The 16608-nt window shown below is 35.6% G+C and overlaps 2 long non-coding RNA genes across 3 annotated transcripts in view; one reads left to right on the forward strand and one right to left on the reverse strand.

Annotated features, from left to right (window-relative positions):
- Window positions 1-16608, reverse strand: part of LOC147653637 (uncharacterized) — a 689274-nt gene that overhangs the window by 239584 nt on the left and 433082 nt on the right. The window lies entirely within an intron of this gene.
- Window positions 1-16608, forward strand: part of LOC111932286 (uncharacterized) — an 80988-nt gene that overhangs the window by 50356 nt on the left and 14024 nt on the right. The window contains exons 1-3 of one of the 2 annotated variants that reach the window (XR_015285576.1): window positions 5857-6095; window positions 6760-6803; window positions 7637-7739. This is a non-coding gene — a long non-coding RNA (uncharacterized LOC111932286). Of the gene's footprint in view, window positions 1-5856; window positions 6096-6759; window positions 6804-7636; window positions 7740-16608 lie in introns of those variants that run through there. The other variant, XR_015285575.1, reaches the window with a different exon arrangement.

Consider the following 16608-nt stretch of genomic DNA (forward strand, 5'->3'; position numbering starts at 1 on the left):
TATTGCATATTGAATATGTCATTTTATGCAGGCTTGAAGCTTACAATGAATATCTCTAGGTCACTTTTCCTTAGGGCTAAAAAAATCAGCAGTTCTGTTAAATTTTTTAGTTTGAAGGTTAAATATAGCCACATTTTTGAGAAAGAAAATCCTTAATTCCTGAAATTAAGGGTTTTTTTGAAAAGTATTTTAAAACATGTAAAATATAGATGTCTAAATGCAATTAATTTCAGGATACTTGACAATTTTTTTCTAAGTTAGATAAGAATTTAGCAATATAACAGTAGTGTATCAGATAGCACAGAATCGTGTTTTGGTGCTAGAGATTGTTATATTGTACTATTGTACTTCTGAATGATTCTAGTTTCTTTACAATTCTTTGGCCAACACTGAGTGTTTAGTTTTTTCTTCCTCTGCATTGGTGCATTTGTGATTACAAAATCTAGTCAGAGAGATCAAAGAGTTGATTCTAAAGGTTAAATTCATTATTATTTAAACAATGACCACAGGATCCAATAAAAGGAGGAGATTGATTCTGCAAATATTTTGGCAAAGTGACAAATAATCTCAATCCATGAAAAGCAAAGCAAAATAAGAAAATACCCCAAACCAGCCAAGCCAACAAACAGATGCAGCATACAAATCTAAATGTCACTATGAGTTTAACCAGTATCTGGAAAGAATAATGGAAGGAAACAGCTATTTCATTAAAAACTTGAGTTACATAACTCAAGAAAAATTCTTATGCCAGGTCCTCATCTAGTGGATGTTGTGGTTGTGTTACCCTCCTGAAATTTAGGAACACTTGTTCATGTGGGTATCACAGTAAGTTTCATTGAGTGAGGATCTGTCTACTGAGGAGGGCAAATACATGCATTTTGAAAAAATTTATTGACTTGGTTGACTTGATCAATCTTATTCCAGGATTTCTAGTTTTATTTCTGTTTCAGCTGCAAAGCCAAGGCTCATGCAATGTGAACTACCGGTTATCAATCAAGGAGTTCACACCTTCAGTGACTGCACTTCTCTGAAGTGCTGGGAGAAACAGAAATATTTGTCATGTTCTCAAGGTGGTTTCTGAACCTTTCAATCTTATATCTAGATTACAGCCAATACCTCTTTCGTCAGCCCTTTCGTAGACTCTGAAATCAGCAGTTTAAAAAGACATTCTCAGCACAGGAAGCACAGGGGAAGCAGGACACATAATCAATCTTCAGATTCCTATGGAACCTTCTACAGGTCTTTATTTCTGTAGTCATCCAGAGGATTAGACTTCTTGGTAAAACATCTTCACCATCTCTCTCTCTGCCTTTCATTCAGTGTGCTTTAGCCCCTTTTCCTCTCTCTGGTATATTGTTACATGTTCCCTATATTTCCTTTTTAATTATTTTTATAAAATATACTACTTTTTCATTCAGCCAAGCACATTCTGCAGTGAGATCACAGCTACTTATATTCAGCATGGTATCTTTGGGAAAAAAGAAAATTAAAATGTACTAATGGGGATTATTATTTTTTTCCTGCTTTGGAAATTCAGCCAGAAAGAAAATAGCAACATCATGGCTATTATGTCTGTCATTAAGTATATGTGAAAGGCAAGGATCATGCTATCACATAACTAAATAAGTTAATATTGTCTTCTCATGCTGGTGATACCATGTTCATTGATAAGTAGAAACTGATATTTACTGTGCAGTGTTTCAATTCCGCCAGCATCCTACCCACTCCCGAATGCATGATTTGATTTACAAGTGTTCTATTTTCTTACACTGTGTTCTCCCTTTGCTTTTTGTTCCTTTCAGCCATTTCCCTCAGCTCCTGTAATAACCTTGATCTCTCCCAGTCACTTCGTTAGGCTCCTCTGGTAACCATCCTCATAGTGAGCTCTTGACAGCACTCATCAATTCTGGATGTTTCAATTAATTGAGCCAGCACCAATCTCCTGCCTGCCTCTGTTGGCTCCTTCTGCCGATGCTTCAAAACCTCCGGCAAAGCAATACTGTGGGATGGCAATAGCTCAGTGACCTCAACACAGTGAGACTGGGCCGGTAGCTTAAGCAGAAATTTTAGTCAGAAATATCCTGCCATGTCCCTTGCTCCAAATTCAATTTCAGCTCTGTTTCTAGGGATGTGTAATAACATAGAAATCCCAAAAGACTGGGGAATTAGTAGGTTTTTGATTTTTTTTTCCTTGTTGTTACTAGTGGTATGTTATTTCCTGGACTGATGAGCTCACGAGAGAGTGAATTCAGAGGCCTTAAAAACAATGTTCAATCCTTTCTAGTTGTCTTCTACTCATGCATTTGGAATCAACATGTGTGTGTGTTTGTGTGTGTGTATGCATGCATGCATCTCTGGTGTGACCTGAAACGTCTAAGCACATTAAGTGAATTGTTCCATACAATTATTAATTGTGAATTATTATCTATGTAACAATCTAAAATAATATTTTCATGTTTTTATGAAAATACAGGTGAAATAAGGACCAAGAAACACTCTTTGCTGTAAGCTTCTCCACTGGATTATGTATTTGCTAGCAAGTGCTTTGAAATTATTACTTATATATTTGCACATTAATTTAGTATTTTTATACTTTTAACCCGATCAAATAATTTGAACTGTGGCCCAATTCAAATACAAATTAAACCCACTCTTCATCTGCAGCTGTTCAGTAAGATGTCACCAGCATTTAATTCAAGGTAGTTACCTCTAATTAGAAAAAAATTAAACCTTAAAGTAGTTGAACATTGAACTCAGTTATTGGGAGGCTAAATGCACAATCCACAAACCTGTATCTCCAGCAGATGAAGATATTAAGATATTGAAGTGAATACAGATAAACACTTTTTTACAGAAAGAAAATGCAGTCTTATCTAAACTATTCTGTTACAGTCTTTGGTGCTATCTCAGAACTGGTTCACCTTGAATACACACACACACACATTTATATTTACATGAAGTATCATAACCAAACATGTCTTTCTACCTAGCTTGTAAAACTGAATTTGGTGAAAATATTCATCCTCAAATTCAAAGATCAGAGATGCAAGATCTGATCTCATCTTTGTATATTGTCAAGACATTTTTATGGATGTCATTCTCATTATGCTAATAATTGAGTCATTTGTATGTTTGGTCTAAATCCTAACCAATCCATATAAGATATTTCACATTCAATAAATAGAACCAGTGGGAACTGTGTAAGTTAGTCCAAAAGAAGAATTAGAGTTTAATTAATAAACTTGATCAGAAAGTCTTCTATATCTTTTATTTCCTTTTTTTATTTCTTCTTGCTAGCAAGCAGAACTGTTATGTAAGATAGTGTGGTGCAACTGAGTGCATTTTGCACTTGAATAGGGAACAGCACTTTTGCTGTATGTGATAGTTGCCTCACTGTAAAATGTGCTGTTTCCCTAGAGGAATCTGGATCTCACAAACAATGGAGATGAGTGCCTTTTATGTAGTTTATAACTTATTGTCAGTGAAAGAATGATCCAATTAGTAAGTGATTAATCACAGGCTCCTTCAGGTCTCAAACTGTGTGTTGTAAGTTTATGGAATGAAAAAGAGTATTTCATGCACATATCTTCACCTAACGAGTAATAACCACCTGGGAATGGGAACTACATTTAAAAAAAAAGAACAAGGGCAGCAGCACAAAGTGCTAATCACTTGATTAATTTCTGTTGCCACTGAGAAACATACCTTTGCCAAACAATCATAATTATAGTGGCATTAGAATTAATTAATTAAATAATTGCCAACAAACAGCAAAGAGAATATTCAGAATCTCCATCCTAACCAGTATTTTGGCATTTCAGCAGCATACAAAAGTAAAGTTTCTTATACAGAACTTAATTCTGAGATATGAGGCATAAGAAAATGTTCATAATTTCAAAGAATTAAAATGTTAAAATGCTGATTTTTAGAGAAACCTAATTAACATGAAAAGTGAAATATTTTATTTAAAAAAAAAATCCATTGTGAATATTAAACACAAAATCCTTTGAATAAGGTAAAAAGTTGTCATATTTTTATTTTGTGTATATATAAATGTTTGTAGCATGTACATTTCACCATGATTTATCAAACACTTTTATACGGGCCTGTTTTTATATATTTTCCAGTTTTCAATTTTTCAGTCACTGAAAGTATCTGTCAATTTTTTCTTGTTTCCAGGCTAAATGATAATGACTAAAATTTAGATAAGGAGTAACCTTATGATGCTTAATTTTGAAAGGAAGGTAGAATACAACAATGGAATATTGATGAAGTAGATGATGAAATATGATAGAAAAACACAGACTTTTCAGTGTTGAACGATAACCCTCACATCTTTTCAGTTTTGCAATAAAATATCAACAGATATTCAATACAGAAAAGACGGAAGTGTAAAAAATTACTAAATTTAAAATTTAAAATATCTGTTTTCAGGTGAAGAAGCAGAATAAATCTCCACCATATTTAAGTGGTTTGTACCTTAAATTAGTAAAACAGTACCTTTGGGTACCTTTTCTCAAAGTGTGGAATCTTCATGTGTGCTTCTTGAAATCATATTTTGTATCTTGATTGTTTAAATAATGAATTCTTGGTGATAATGATCTTGATCATTAATAAGGATAATGATTAATAATGATAATGATCTTGGTGTACTGTTTGTAGTTTAGCTGCAAGACTGACCTAGGTACCCTGGGTTCACTTCATAGGCAATAGAGCAAACTGGGATTGCATCAACATGATTCTTTTCATCCCAATGCAGACAGCTAAAATATGTGGACTAAAAGCATACATTTCTCATGTTCAGTATAGCATTGTAGTTCCATCAGATAAATGCTTGTTCTGGCATGATCTGCCTTCAGTAAACCAATAAAAATAAAGTATTCCTTTGTTTGGAAGTCTGTCTTTGTGGTCCTGTCTGTAATTATCAACCACAGGTGTTATATGGCAGAAAAGACAATGAGCTAATGACTTGAAGATTTCTCAAATCATGTAATTACTGAAAAGCTGGTTTCACTGTCTTTATTTATAGTTCTTCTCTAGTTGATTTTCAAACAATAAAAATCAGTAGACTGATTTATCAGTGTTCTGTATTCACAGTTAAACAATTGAGACAGCTATTTTACCAAAAAACTAAACCACAGAGAGCTCTACTGTCCTTCATGGTACCAAACTTCTGTTGTGCTTGACCTTCAGATGGTAACCACCAACAGATTTCTAAAAGTGTTTTTCTAAAAGAATTAGATGAATAAATGGCAGCTCTGCACTTGCTTGCTGAATAACAGCAGAAGTAATAGTTTTGCTGAATTTATTCAGACAGCCTGGATAATGTCATAAACAGGGAAACTTCTCAGAGCAAAAAATCCAACTTTTCTCGTTGATGGCATATAGACCTCTTTTCATTTTTCATCCATCTCTTATTTTAGAGGGACAGTAGATCAGTGCATCAAGGCAATTCTAGACTTCTCAGAATTTATTCAAATCTAATCAAAATATTTCTTAGTATTTTTACTGGTTGGCAAACTGCTAACCATCATCAGAAGAAAATAGTTAGGATTTTTTTCTATTATTTAACTATAAAATAATTAGAATTTTTCTATTTTTTTGTGTGATTCAGAAATACATTTGATAGTTAGTAGTGATGTCAGAACACAAGCCATTCCTAAGTATAAGTCTATGAGATTCTCTTTTTTCCAGAGATCTAGCTGAAATTTTATTTAGTGCAGGGAGACTTCATTACTTTTACTGAGTTTTATTTCAGTCACTGTTGAAAAAAAATTACTTGTTTGTCAGTCCTGATTTGTTCCAATTTGATTCACTACCACCTCTAACTTAAATGAAACTGAGAAGGTGCATCAAGAGAAAGCAAAAGTGCTGGAGGACTTATATAGCATTTGAATGAGTTCTGTGAAACTCATTTTAGACAAGAGAGAGGTGACACCCTTTTTCTGGTTACTGAGTAGGACTTATTTCTCCTGTTTCTCCTGAAAAACCTGTGTACATTGCTGAGGACTGTATTAATGGGTATTTAGAGGAGGTACAAGTCATGCCAGTATTTCTGTTGCATGGGCTGATCTGAATTAACCAGGACATAGAGGGTAAGCATTCCTCCTTTACATTGTGATTTATCAATATATCATTTTTATTAACCATTACCTTAAGATCAAGACAGAAACACAGCTGATCAAAAATGCAGATGGTTGCTTTGTTTATAGTAGGCACTAGACCCATATAGTGGTCTAGTGCATACTATATGACATATTTATAAGACATAGTCCACAGACTGAACTGGTTTTCATTTGTTTCTGGGAACACATATAGTCTGCAAGAGTGTTTTCATTCACAGAACTTGACCTTGTACACAATTAGGGCTTGTTACAAAACTCCTTCTGTTAAAAAGACTTTCTTGCTTAAGCCTTTTTTCTTTTTTGTCTGAGAAAGTTTTAAAGCCTTCGGATGAGAAAATATTCCTTGGGTCAGTGACACAGTTCCTGGTCATACTGAGTCATGGAAAGAGGATAATAACTGTGTTTTTTGGGAGAAATCATTGAATATGATTGTTAGCTATGTTATTAATTTCTGTAAAGATTTTTAGCTTTGATAAGAATTTAATATCGTGGGTTGGAGTGCAGGAATGTTTTCTTCATGTGGTGAATTAAATAGACTTAATCTCTTCCTGCTTCAAAGTTTCTGCCTTCACACAGTTTAAGTATCTTTCACAAAATTTTAACATGAAACTATCATGCTGTGATCTGATTGCAGTGGGAGTCCTGTGGTACAGATAACCCAGAGTGGATGGACACAAGGTTTGTGTTTCTCATACAGTTTCCCATTGTTTTGTGTCTGTGGTCATTTAGATAGAATTCACATCTAACTATCTGACTTAGATCATGTTACCATGTAATTTATCTTTCAATTTATTCACTGATAAAAAATTGAAATCATACAAGCAGGCCCTCCACCTAGTCCAAGGTTCCTTTAAAGAAGAAGTTAAGATGGCTGAATCAATTGAAATAGTTTTTCAACATTTTGTTGCTTTAGCTTTTAGAAAGACAGCAAGACAAAGAATGGAGGAAAGGGGAAACTCTGTGACTTGAACCTCAAAGTAATGTCACTTAAAAGCTTTTGTTTTCATGAGGTGTGTGAAATGGAAAAGCATTCCAGAATATGGATGATACCTCAGAAAGTTATTTGAAGTTCTCTTGACTGTCAGGGAAAGTATAAGCAGAGAGAGAGTATCATTTTAGTCCCAAAGAAAACACTTAATTTCCCTTTTGTTATTGAATATTAGAATTGCACAAATTGATTCAGATAATTTAAATTAATTTCCCCCAGGCAGGATTTGGGGTGGTGGTTCCAAACTTACCTGATATTAAAAGAGGAATTTGCCAGTGAAATGAATCTAAGTGTGCAAGTTGCAGCAGCCTTGAGACGGAAGCAAATTCCACACTGGTAAATAATGTAAGTTTATAAACCTGTTTATTCTGGCTAAGTGGAAAAGTACATTGATATCTCCCTTGATAAATATTTGAGACACTCATTATCTTTTAAAAGAATCCTATCTAAAAGCAGAAAAAGAAAAATATTGTAATTTTTACTCCATTTCTCTTCTGCATTTTTGAAAATATTTTTTCTGCAGCAGAAGGCTACAGCACCTTGGGTGTGGAACTCTGTGCTTGTCCAAAGCAGACTGAAGATCTGCAGAACAGATTCTGTAACAGGAGCTTCCACAGTCAGCACAGGTAGGCAGTAAATATAGGGCTACAATGCTACTTCTCTTTTTTCTCTTCAGAGCTGAATTATTTTTTTTGTGTTTAAGTTACCAAGATAACTTATGTAAATTTTGTACTCTATGTGGAAATACATCTTTTTCCTTTCCCTTTTTTTTCCCCAGTTTTTCCTCATATGATTAGATGTTTTATGAAGGAAAATGCCTCTGTACAGAAATAGATTGGCATATTTTCATCCCTGGAGTAGGAGACAGTTTGTGCTGAAGGAAATCTGGAAGTACTGCCCTTAGGATTGCAAAACACAGTCATTCAGGCTCATGTGCATTTTAATAAACATGCAAATTGAGTTTGACTTCATGTTTAGTCGTCATATCCCTGTGTTAATAACAAAAATAATGTTGCTTTTAAAATATTTTCAAATAGGGCTCTTCTGACCTAAACTACAGATAGTTAGAAAGGTGGCCTGCATCCTTCATTCAAACTTCAAATAAATGGTATTCAGGGCTCCAACTAATGCCAATAAAGAACAAAAAACTCATACACATTCCTCCAAAGAGTACTCAATTTAGAAATAAAAAGGAAAAAAATCCTATAATAATAATAACTGCAAACACTAAAATAGCAATAATGACAGTAATAGTAATAATACTACCTAGACCCAAGCAAAATACACTGTGAAAATGCAGCAATGCAAGTAATACCCTTTTGCATTGTGGTAAATAACGACAGGTTAATTCCTCGTGAAGGTGCAACATTATCAGTTGCACTAAAATACATACATTAGGCATATATAGAAATATTCTCCTGTCTCACCAGTCTGAAGCAATCTCTTTTTCCTAAAATAGACATCAATCAATCAATCAATCAATCTATCTATCAACATCATAACCTAAAAGCAAAACCCTGGAAAAACAAAAGTTTTTTTGGATGTAACCAACAAGAAATGTTGACAAACTAAGAGAAAAGGTGAATTCGGACTGAAAATTTTACTTTTGGCCAGTGCCCTTCATTTAATCCAGTCCTTCTCTGGTGATTAGGCCTCTTCTGTGACCTGTCATTGGCAGAGAAATTAGATCTAAAAAAGCAATATTCAAACTGTTTTGTAAAAGATCAAAGCCAAATCTATAAATCTACCCTTGAAACTGACTGCTAAATGTTGTGGATGAAATAACAGGGTTACAAAGTACATATTTTAGAAGAAAGCACCTCTCAGGTAGATGTAATTTTTGAATGGTTTCAAGGTACCCAACTTGATGAAGGCTCAGAAGTGCGAATGATGGAGTCAAGAATAAGATGTTGAAACCTTGGCAAGCTGGGTAGTAAATGTTTTTTAAGAGTTTCAACCTGAGTTCTGGACAACAAACAACCAGACTAGAGAGCATCAATTAGACTGGAAAAAAACCTACAGATCACTCCAGACTGTAATAGCTTCTGCTATTTCTTCTTTTTGTTTTCCTTATTTCTGAACATCAATTTTTAAATATACTGAATCCTCGCTCCCTACTTTATCTAAATATATGAAACATGTCTAGGAATATTCTGGACACAAAGAGCAGCTGCCATAATATAAGCTATGTTTATGCAAGCCAGAGTTTCCAAAGTGGGGGTGGCAAAACTTCCTTTTGAGAATTTTACCTGAGACCTGATGAGTACTGAATCATGCCCAGTTTTGTCTGGGAAAGCGTTAGTTGGCCAGAACCAAAGGCAAGTCAGGGACCAATCTCACAGTTAGTTGAACAGACTTGCAGGTTCTGGTGGTTGGTAAAGTCCCTGAATGCTCTTCAGTTTGTTGGCTGTCACATGCAGAACTTCATACTGAGGGCAATTTTCCTCCCTAAGCTAGTGCTGGAAAAAAAACAACTTTTACACATTTATACAGCTGCTTGAAGCTTGCCATGCTGGGTTAAAAATATTTGAGTTCCTACATGCCAACATTTTTTCTGTAAGAGGCTTCAACCTGATCCTGAGTATGAGGCACTATTTTTGTGTCTGCATTGCAATATTATCCAGTTCAATAAAAATTTCAAGTGACAATGCTTCCAGTTGTTTGATTTTGGGGCGTAGGTATCTGAATAAATGTTTACCCTGCGCTATCATTCTATCAAATAAAGGTACTTATGTGCAGGTGTAAAGGTACTTCTATGCAGTTATTAGCAGGTGTAGGTTTGTATATGCAAAAGTAAAGGCCCTAAATTGCATGATTAATTATCTTAGTCACAGCATAAGCCTGTGTGAACCTGAGATATTGCCTCTGCTTTATAAGACAAATTCAAACCTGTCCCTCTTCACCAAAATTCACATTCATTGTGTCCATTCAAACCTGATTTTGTTTCTCTGCTTCTGTCCTAACTGCCTGAATCCACAGCCAAGCTTTTAACAAGAGTTTAACACTGTGCCATTGTCCTACATAACATATATCAGGAAAGTAGTTAACAGGCAAAAAACAGCAAAGAGGAAAGAAACCAACATCACTAACTCCAGCTTTCAAAAACAACTGTATCATATTTGCTAGTAAGATCCACATTTCTCTTGGCCAACATGCCATGCTTCAACTTCTAGACCTAATTGGACTAAGCAACAAATCATACAATATTTAATTACTCATCCAATTAATATCTTATTTTTCTGATTATACCCATAGATATGAAGGAGGAAAAATCCAAATAAACTTATTTTCATTATGAACAGAATTGTTTTCAAAGAGAATTATTTCCTTGAGTCATCAGTAGAACTTTAGTTTTTATGCCAGAATTACTCAGCCTGAGACTGACTGCCTAAGAAACTATTTTTTTTGCCATTAATAGGCAGATGCAAAATGTTTTTAAAACTATCACTTTGGACTAATTAAGTGGAATATTGGACTCACTTCATAATACTGCTCTGCGAGTTTTCTTTAATAGAAGTTCCTCTCCTATTCCAAAATGGCCAATTAGATAAGAGTAACAGCTGTTGGGGTGGCAGATGCCAGTACTAAATTGATGATAAAAATAATGACTTTTCTTTTTTAAAAAGGACACATTTTCACATCGTGTGGTGGAAAATATGCAAAAAAATCAGCTTGTAATGGTAGACTGACATTTCTTAGCCTTTTCAAACACTTGCTGCAGTTTTGTTGGTTGCATCTAGGGACCCAGAGAAAGTAGACATAGGAAAAATTGGACATACCTGCCAGTATAGTTCTCAATCTAATTTGCAAACTATTCCTAGAGTAAGAGGGAAGGCGCGGGAAGGGAAGGGAGCTGCCAGTGCTGGCTCACATTCAGCCTTGATGCCAGCCAGCGCCCCCAGATCTCCTTGTACAGGGCTGAAAAAGGTCTGAAAAGACAGTGGAAAAAATAAATGCTTTAGTCTTGACATACACCTAAGATACATAAGATATATTTCAGTGATTAGTAATCCCATGTAACAGTTTCAAAGCCAGTTGTGTGTCTGACCATGTTGTTCAGTCTCCCTGTGGGCAGTGGGGACCATGCCTGTGCTTCTCTCATGATGCAGTCCCACTGCTCACCCTACTTTGGGGCTGACTCAGTTCACAATCTTCTGCTTCCTCTGCCAAGTCCTTGGAAGACTGAGCTAGGTTTTCACCCTGTTAAGGCTTTCCTGACAGTGCCCAGTTTGAAGTTTCTTTACATTTCATGAAAAATTTTTTACACAGTTTGACATTTTTGCTTCAGCCAAAAAATAGCTATTAATTCCTTGTTTGCCTTGAAGATGCATTTTTCCATGACTAAATAACTTCTTTCCAACTGTATCCATTATTCCACGTTTTTTGCCCCCATGCTTAGAGGTCTGCTTAGGCATGCTTTGAAGGCCTGCATAATGAAAGTGCTATGTGTGACTGAGAGTGCTGACACGAGTCAGAAATAAAACCATTATATTACTTCCTAAGGCATTAATTTATATCTAAACAAAATGTTCACTTTAATTTTGTCCTCTTCTGCATTATCATAGTTCTACACTGGTCTTCCAGCAGATAGAGGAAATCAGGAGGTGACATTTTCAACATCATTTTATCATAAACACATGTGTCACTCAAGATACACCTATCTATGTAAAGCAAAGAAGGCTAGCAGAAATGGTAGAGAAAGGCATTCATCTCACAAGTGACTGTCCACACAACTTGCTGAACAGTTCATACTCTGACAATAAAATGCATTTATTTATTATGAACAGGTGTGATTTGGAGGAAAAGAACCTCCTCATGATTAAAGGAATAATTTTGGCAAGTATGTGGATTGCCTTTCTGTTTGTTTATAAATGTTGGGCTACTAAACAACTTTATTAATTAAGTATAAAGCAAGCTCTGTCATGACAGTTTAAAGAACCTATTTTACAGTTTGGTTAGATTTTCAGTATATGTTAATACCTGGCTTCATCATTTTAATGATTAAGGATTGATCCCACTCTTTTTTCATGCAAATGGTTCTTTTGTAATTATGGTGTTTTAGCCTTTCTGGCCTTCATCGTATTAAAATTTATATTACTCCTTTGCTTTAGAAAACAACTCAATTTTACATTTTGGAACTGAACAAAGGGGAAATTATCTAGCTGCTCCTTTGACAATATTACACTCTAATTTTTCTTCAGCTTTAAAATTTATTGCATGTTTATATCCATGAGCAATGAGTCTTAATATTATCTTGACAAGCTTATTTTTGTATTTGTCAAAGTCCAAGGGAGTAGAGAAGATCACTATGGCAGGTGTTTTACCTCGGACCTTTTAAATAGACCAAGACACAAGAAAGGAGAACTTAGATCTGTCCAAAATTTCTATTACTGTCACATTGTTCTACTTTCTGAAGAAGGAAACTTTCAAATGTCTTTTTATTGTTTCAAACTAGTGGCTGCTTATACTCAAATGAAATTTTTAAAGCATCAGTATGTGTCTGTTGGCTAAATGAATCTTCTTTAATCAGAATAGAGACATTTCTTCCCTGTTTCAGATCAATATTTCAGCATTTCCAGTCAGCATATTAGACATTATGCAACATTTATGCCTTCATGTGCCTTTCTCTAAGAATTGTTATGTATGTTGTTCAGAGTAAGAACTCTGAGGCAACAGATCAGTCATATAAAACAGAGTCAAAAGACTAGGCAAAAATCTGACAAATTTGCTGATAAGATAAATATCTTGTGCATGAATAAACTCCAGTATTGAAGACAGGTGTTTGAAGAACACTGACATCTGCCATGAAGTCTAAGAAAGGTGAAAGAAAAACTGGGATTTAGGCTTTTAAAAATCTATTCTTGACTGCATATCCACTCTTCCAGTATTTTAAAAAAGCTTTAGATTACCTTAAATGCAACTTAAAACATTTCTTGATGTTTTAGAGAACTTCAGCTTTGGAAATTGTTGCTGGGTCTCTAAAAGCACTGTCTGACTGTTTGCATCCTTTGGTCCCAGGAGAGTTGTTTACATCATTATCATGTGCTGCAACAGTTAGAAAAGGGATGTTTTTTGCCATCGTCATGAATACTTCACATAATTGGGGCTTAATCAGAAAGGTCCCAAGGGTAGCATAATGGTACTTAATTAGGATAGTAGTGTCATCAGGCAAAAGTTGCTCTGTAATTAAAGCACAGAACTATGCAAATCACTTCATCTCTCTCTTCCTCTCTTTTTAAGAAGCGAAAGGTACTTTTTATATGGGCAGATAGTGACAGGACAAAGGGCAAATGGTTTTAAACTGAAAGAAGGTAGGTTTAGATTAGATGCTTAGGAAGGGAATTTTTACTCAGAGGGTGATGAAGCACTGGAACAGGCTGCCTAGGGAGGCTGTGGATGCCTCTGGCAGCCCCATGTTAGATGGGGCCCTGAGTAACCTGACCTAGAGAATGACTTCCCTGTCCACAGCGGGATTGGAACTCAGTGATCTTTAAGGTTTCCTCCAACCCAAGCCATTCCATGATTCTATGTATGCTTATAGGAACAAGGAAAGGATCAGCCATCCATTCCTGTCTTTGTCTTCAGAAGTAACTTCTTATGTTAGTAGTTACTACATAAATAGTATGTAAGTACTACTGTGTAGTTACTACATAAGTAGTATGTAAGTAAGGAAAGATGAAGTTTTAACAATCTTCCTGTGCAGTATGCCCAGGGCTAGTAGGTTCTGTATTCATTTAGCAGTCTAGTTACATCCTATCACTTTTTAGACTCACTTTGATCTCTTGGGTCTCTGGATAGTCAGTGTCTTATTTATCCTTGGGGGTGGGACATGCAAGGGCCCTCTTTAAGAGGGTTTAAGAAGTAAGATTGTCTCCGCTGCACCATATATCTCAAAAAAATACCTTGAAGGCTGAGGGTCAAACTCCTGTTCCAGTTATTATCCCTCAGAAATGTCCTTTTACTGAAGAATTGGGGGGGGAAAAGAGAGAAGAATTAGAGTATATATTTTTCCAAGAACAATTAATACAAGATTATGTGTGAGGGGGTGTTGTTGATTTACATATTTGTGGCAGAGTGCCTGTGTAAGAATACACAGTACAAAGAGAAGAAGACTCTCAATGTGTTGGGAACAGTTGTCCTCTCTAAACTAAGAGTTTATACCTAGCTTCTGGGAAAGGGAAGATCCCATGTGTTGTGAGGTGCCTCAGGAAGGCAAAGATTTCGTTTCAGATAAGCATTGTTAATGTGAGAGGCTTGGCTGTAAGCCAAGCTAGTGTGAATTTTGACGACCTGCTTTGGAGGATGGGCAGTGTGAGCCCTGGATGAAGTTGTCCCACCCCAAACCCCTTGTGAAGGGCGGCCCAGGAGTTCTGATTGGGTTTGAATCCCTGGGGGGTTCTCCCTTGCTGTGTTTCTAGTGGTCCCTAACCCTAAACTCCACCCTCAAAAATAGAGACCCTCAAGGGTTCTGTCCCTCAAGACCCCTCACCTTGCCTTTGTTCAGGGCTCTCTGTCTCTGAATGATAGTTTGTTCCCATGCTGAATAAATGGTTTCATGAACAGAGGCCCATCTCACTGGTATTACATGCTGGCTCCCAGAAACTGTAGCTTCCCTGGACGTGATCCTGCAGTTGTGGACTGCAACACCCATGTATTTTCTTCTGCTGAATAGGAACAATGGTATCTTGTTACACAGAAAAAGAACTTTTCTCCCAATAAGAACACTTGATAATAACAAGTGCCATGCACATACTTCCTCGACATTAAATTCTGTAATTTTTATTATTTTTTTTTAATCTGAAGGCAATTTATAGTTAACATATTTTATAAAACCCAAAGCACTTGTCAGTATGTGTTGCTCATTACATTCATTCTCCTACTACCACTGGTTGCCTGAGGATGGCAATGCATAACTTTTCATTATTGTCTGTTTATAGCTGGGCTGAAAGTCTTTTTCTCATGGTGTAATTTATGGAGAGGGGCAGTCTCCCCTCTTCCCATCTTTGAGCAACAGTGCCAAAAGCAATCTACACAACAATCACTGTGGCTGGAAAGTGCTTGTATGGAGAACATCACAGGAACAACACTTCTTTGCCAAAAATTCATCATGTAGCTTCAACAGGCTCTATTCTGGTAAGAAATCAGTCCCCAAAGTATATTAACCAATGGTTCTGTAAAACCTGCACGGTTGTTTAAATAATTTGCTATATCCAAAGAAGCAAGTTATGCAACCTGGCACTCAGAAAAAATGTCTATTTTTTTGCTGGAGAGTTTATTTTGGTTCACAAGAAGGGGGTGGGGAAATCTGTGTACACAGACATAAATTTTTCTCTTATCTATTTCAAGTACAGCCCAGTGAACTTGCTGTTGAGAAAAAGGTTGAAAGTCTCTTAGATGTAAATCTTCCTAAGATATATTTTGTGTAATGAATCTTTCAATAGAATGGTATTTTATATTAATATTATCTGAGCTCCAGATGTGACTGCCCAGTAGAATCCATAGTTCAGTAGTCACTGCGCTGACAACTTCACCTTTTTTTGCAGTTCTTCCTAAATTCCAGCAGTAGCATATCAACTGTTTTTAAAGTTCTTTCAGTGCATTTTTTAGTTTGTGGTGGGATATTCAGCTTTGATATAAGTTACTGAATTCCTGAAGGTACAAAAGCAGAAATTCATAATGAATATGAATTGCAAGAAATAGTAAACTGCACAAAAACATTGCTTTTATAATCTCATTATAATGTGGTAGAAAATTTTATGATCTAAGGCCTCTGATTTAAAATTTGGATGAAGTGCCTTGCATAATTTGTAAACTCTCACAGCTCTGAGCAATATATAAAGCCATTTTCTATGCTATTAACAGTGATTAAATTACTGTTTAATTTCAAGCTTTTATACAAATACTTATTAATTTGACATGATAGGAAGAAAATTGCCGATTTTTAGACTTGTTCCTGGGAGGGCATACTGTCTTGGCTGTAAGATGTCATGAGTGTGATTGTTGGATGCCCATAAAAAAGTACCATATGAATCAGTATCCATATAAATCAATGTCCATACTCACACACAAAAAAATCCATCCTCACTAGGAAACAGAGAAGCTGGGAAGTCTGGCCATGTTACCAGGAATTCCTGTACAGGAAGATTTTTTGGAGTGAAAATCATCTCCAGCATTGTAAATATCTCTGATAAGTTTAGGGGAGTGAATGTGCTTGTAAAGTTATTTTCAGAAGGAAGAGTGCATGATGAATGAAAGGTCCATGACTGCACACAAAAGAAAGGTACTTTATAAATGACCAGGTATTTTATAAATTATCTCTGCATGCTGATCTTGGATGTTTCATGTCCTTATGCAATTTTTAATGCCAGAACAATTAGTACTATATATTTCATTGTCTCAGATCTAAAGATTTTGGAGTATTTTAATTTTCACATGCCAAGTTATTTTTTTTTTTGTAATTTTAAAGTGCATAAATAATTCATTGCTGAGATGACA

This window comes from Cyanistes caeruleus, chromosome 4, assembly GCF_971803275.1.
Source record: "Cyanistes caeruleus chromosome 4, bCyaCae1.hap1.1, whole genome shotgun sequence".
NCBI lineage: Eukaryota > Metazoa > Chordata > Aves > Passeriformes > Paridae > Cyanistes > Cyanistes caeruleus.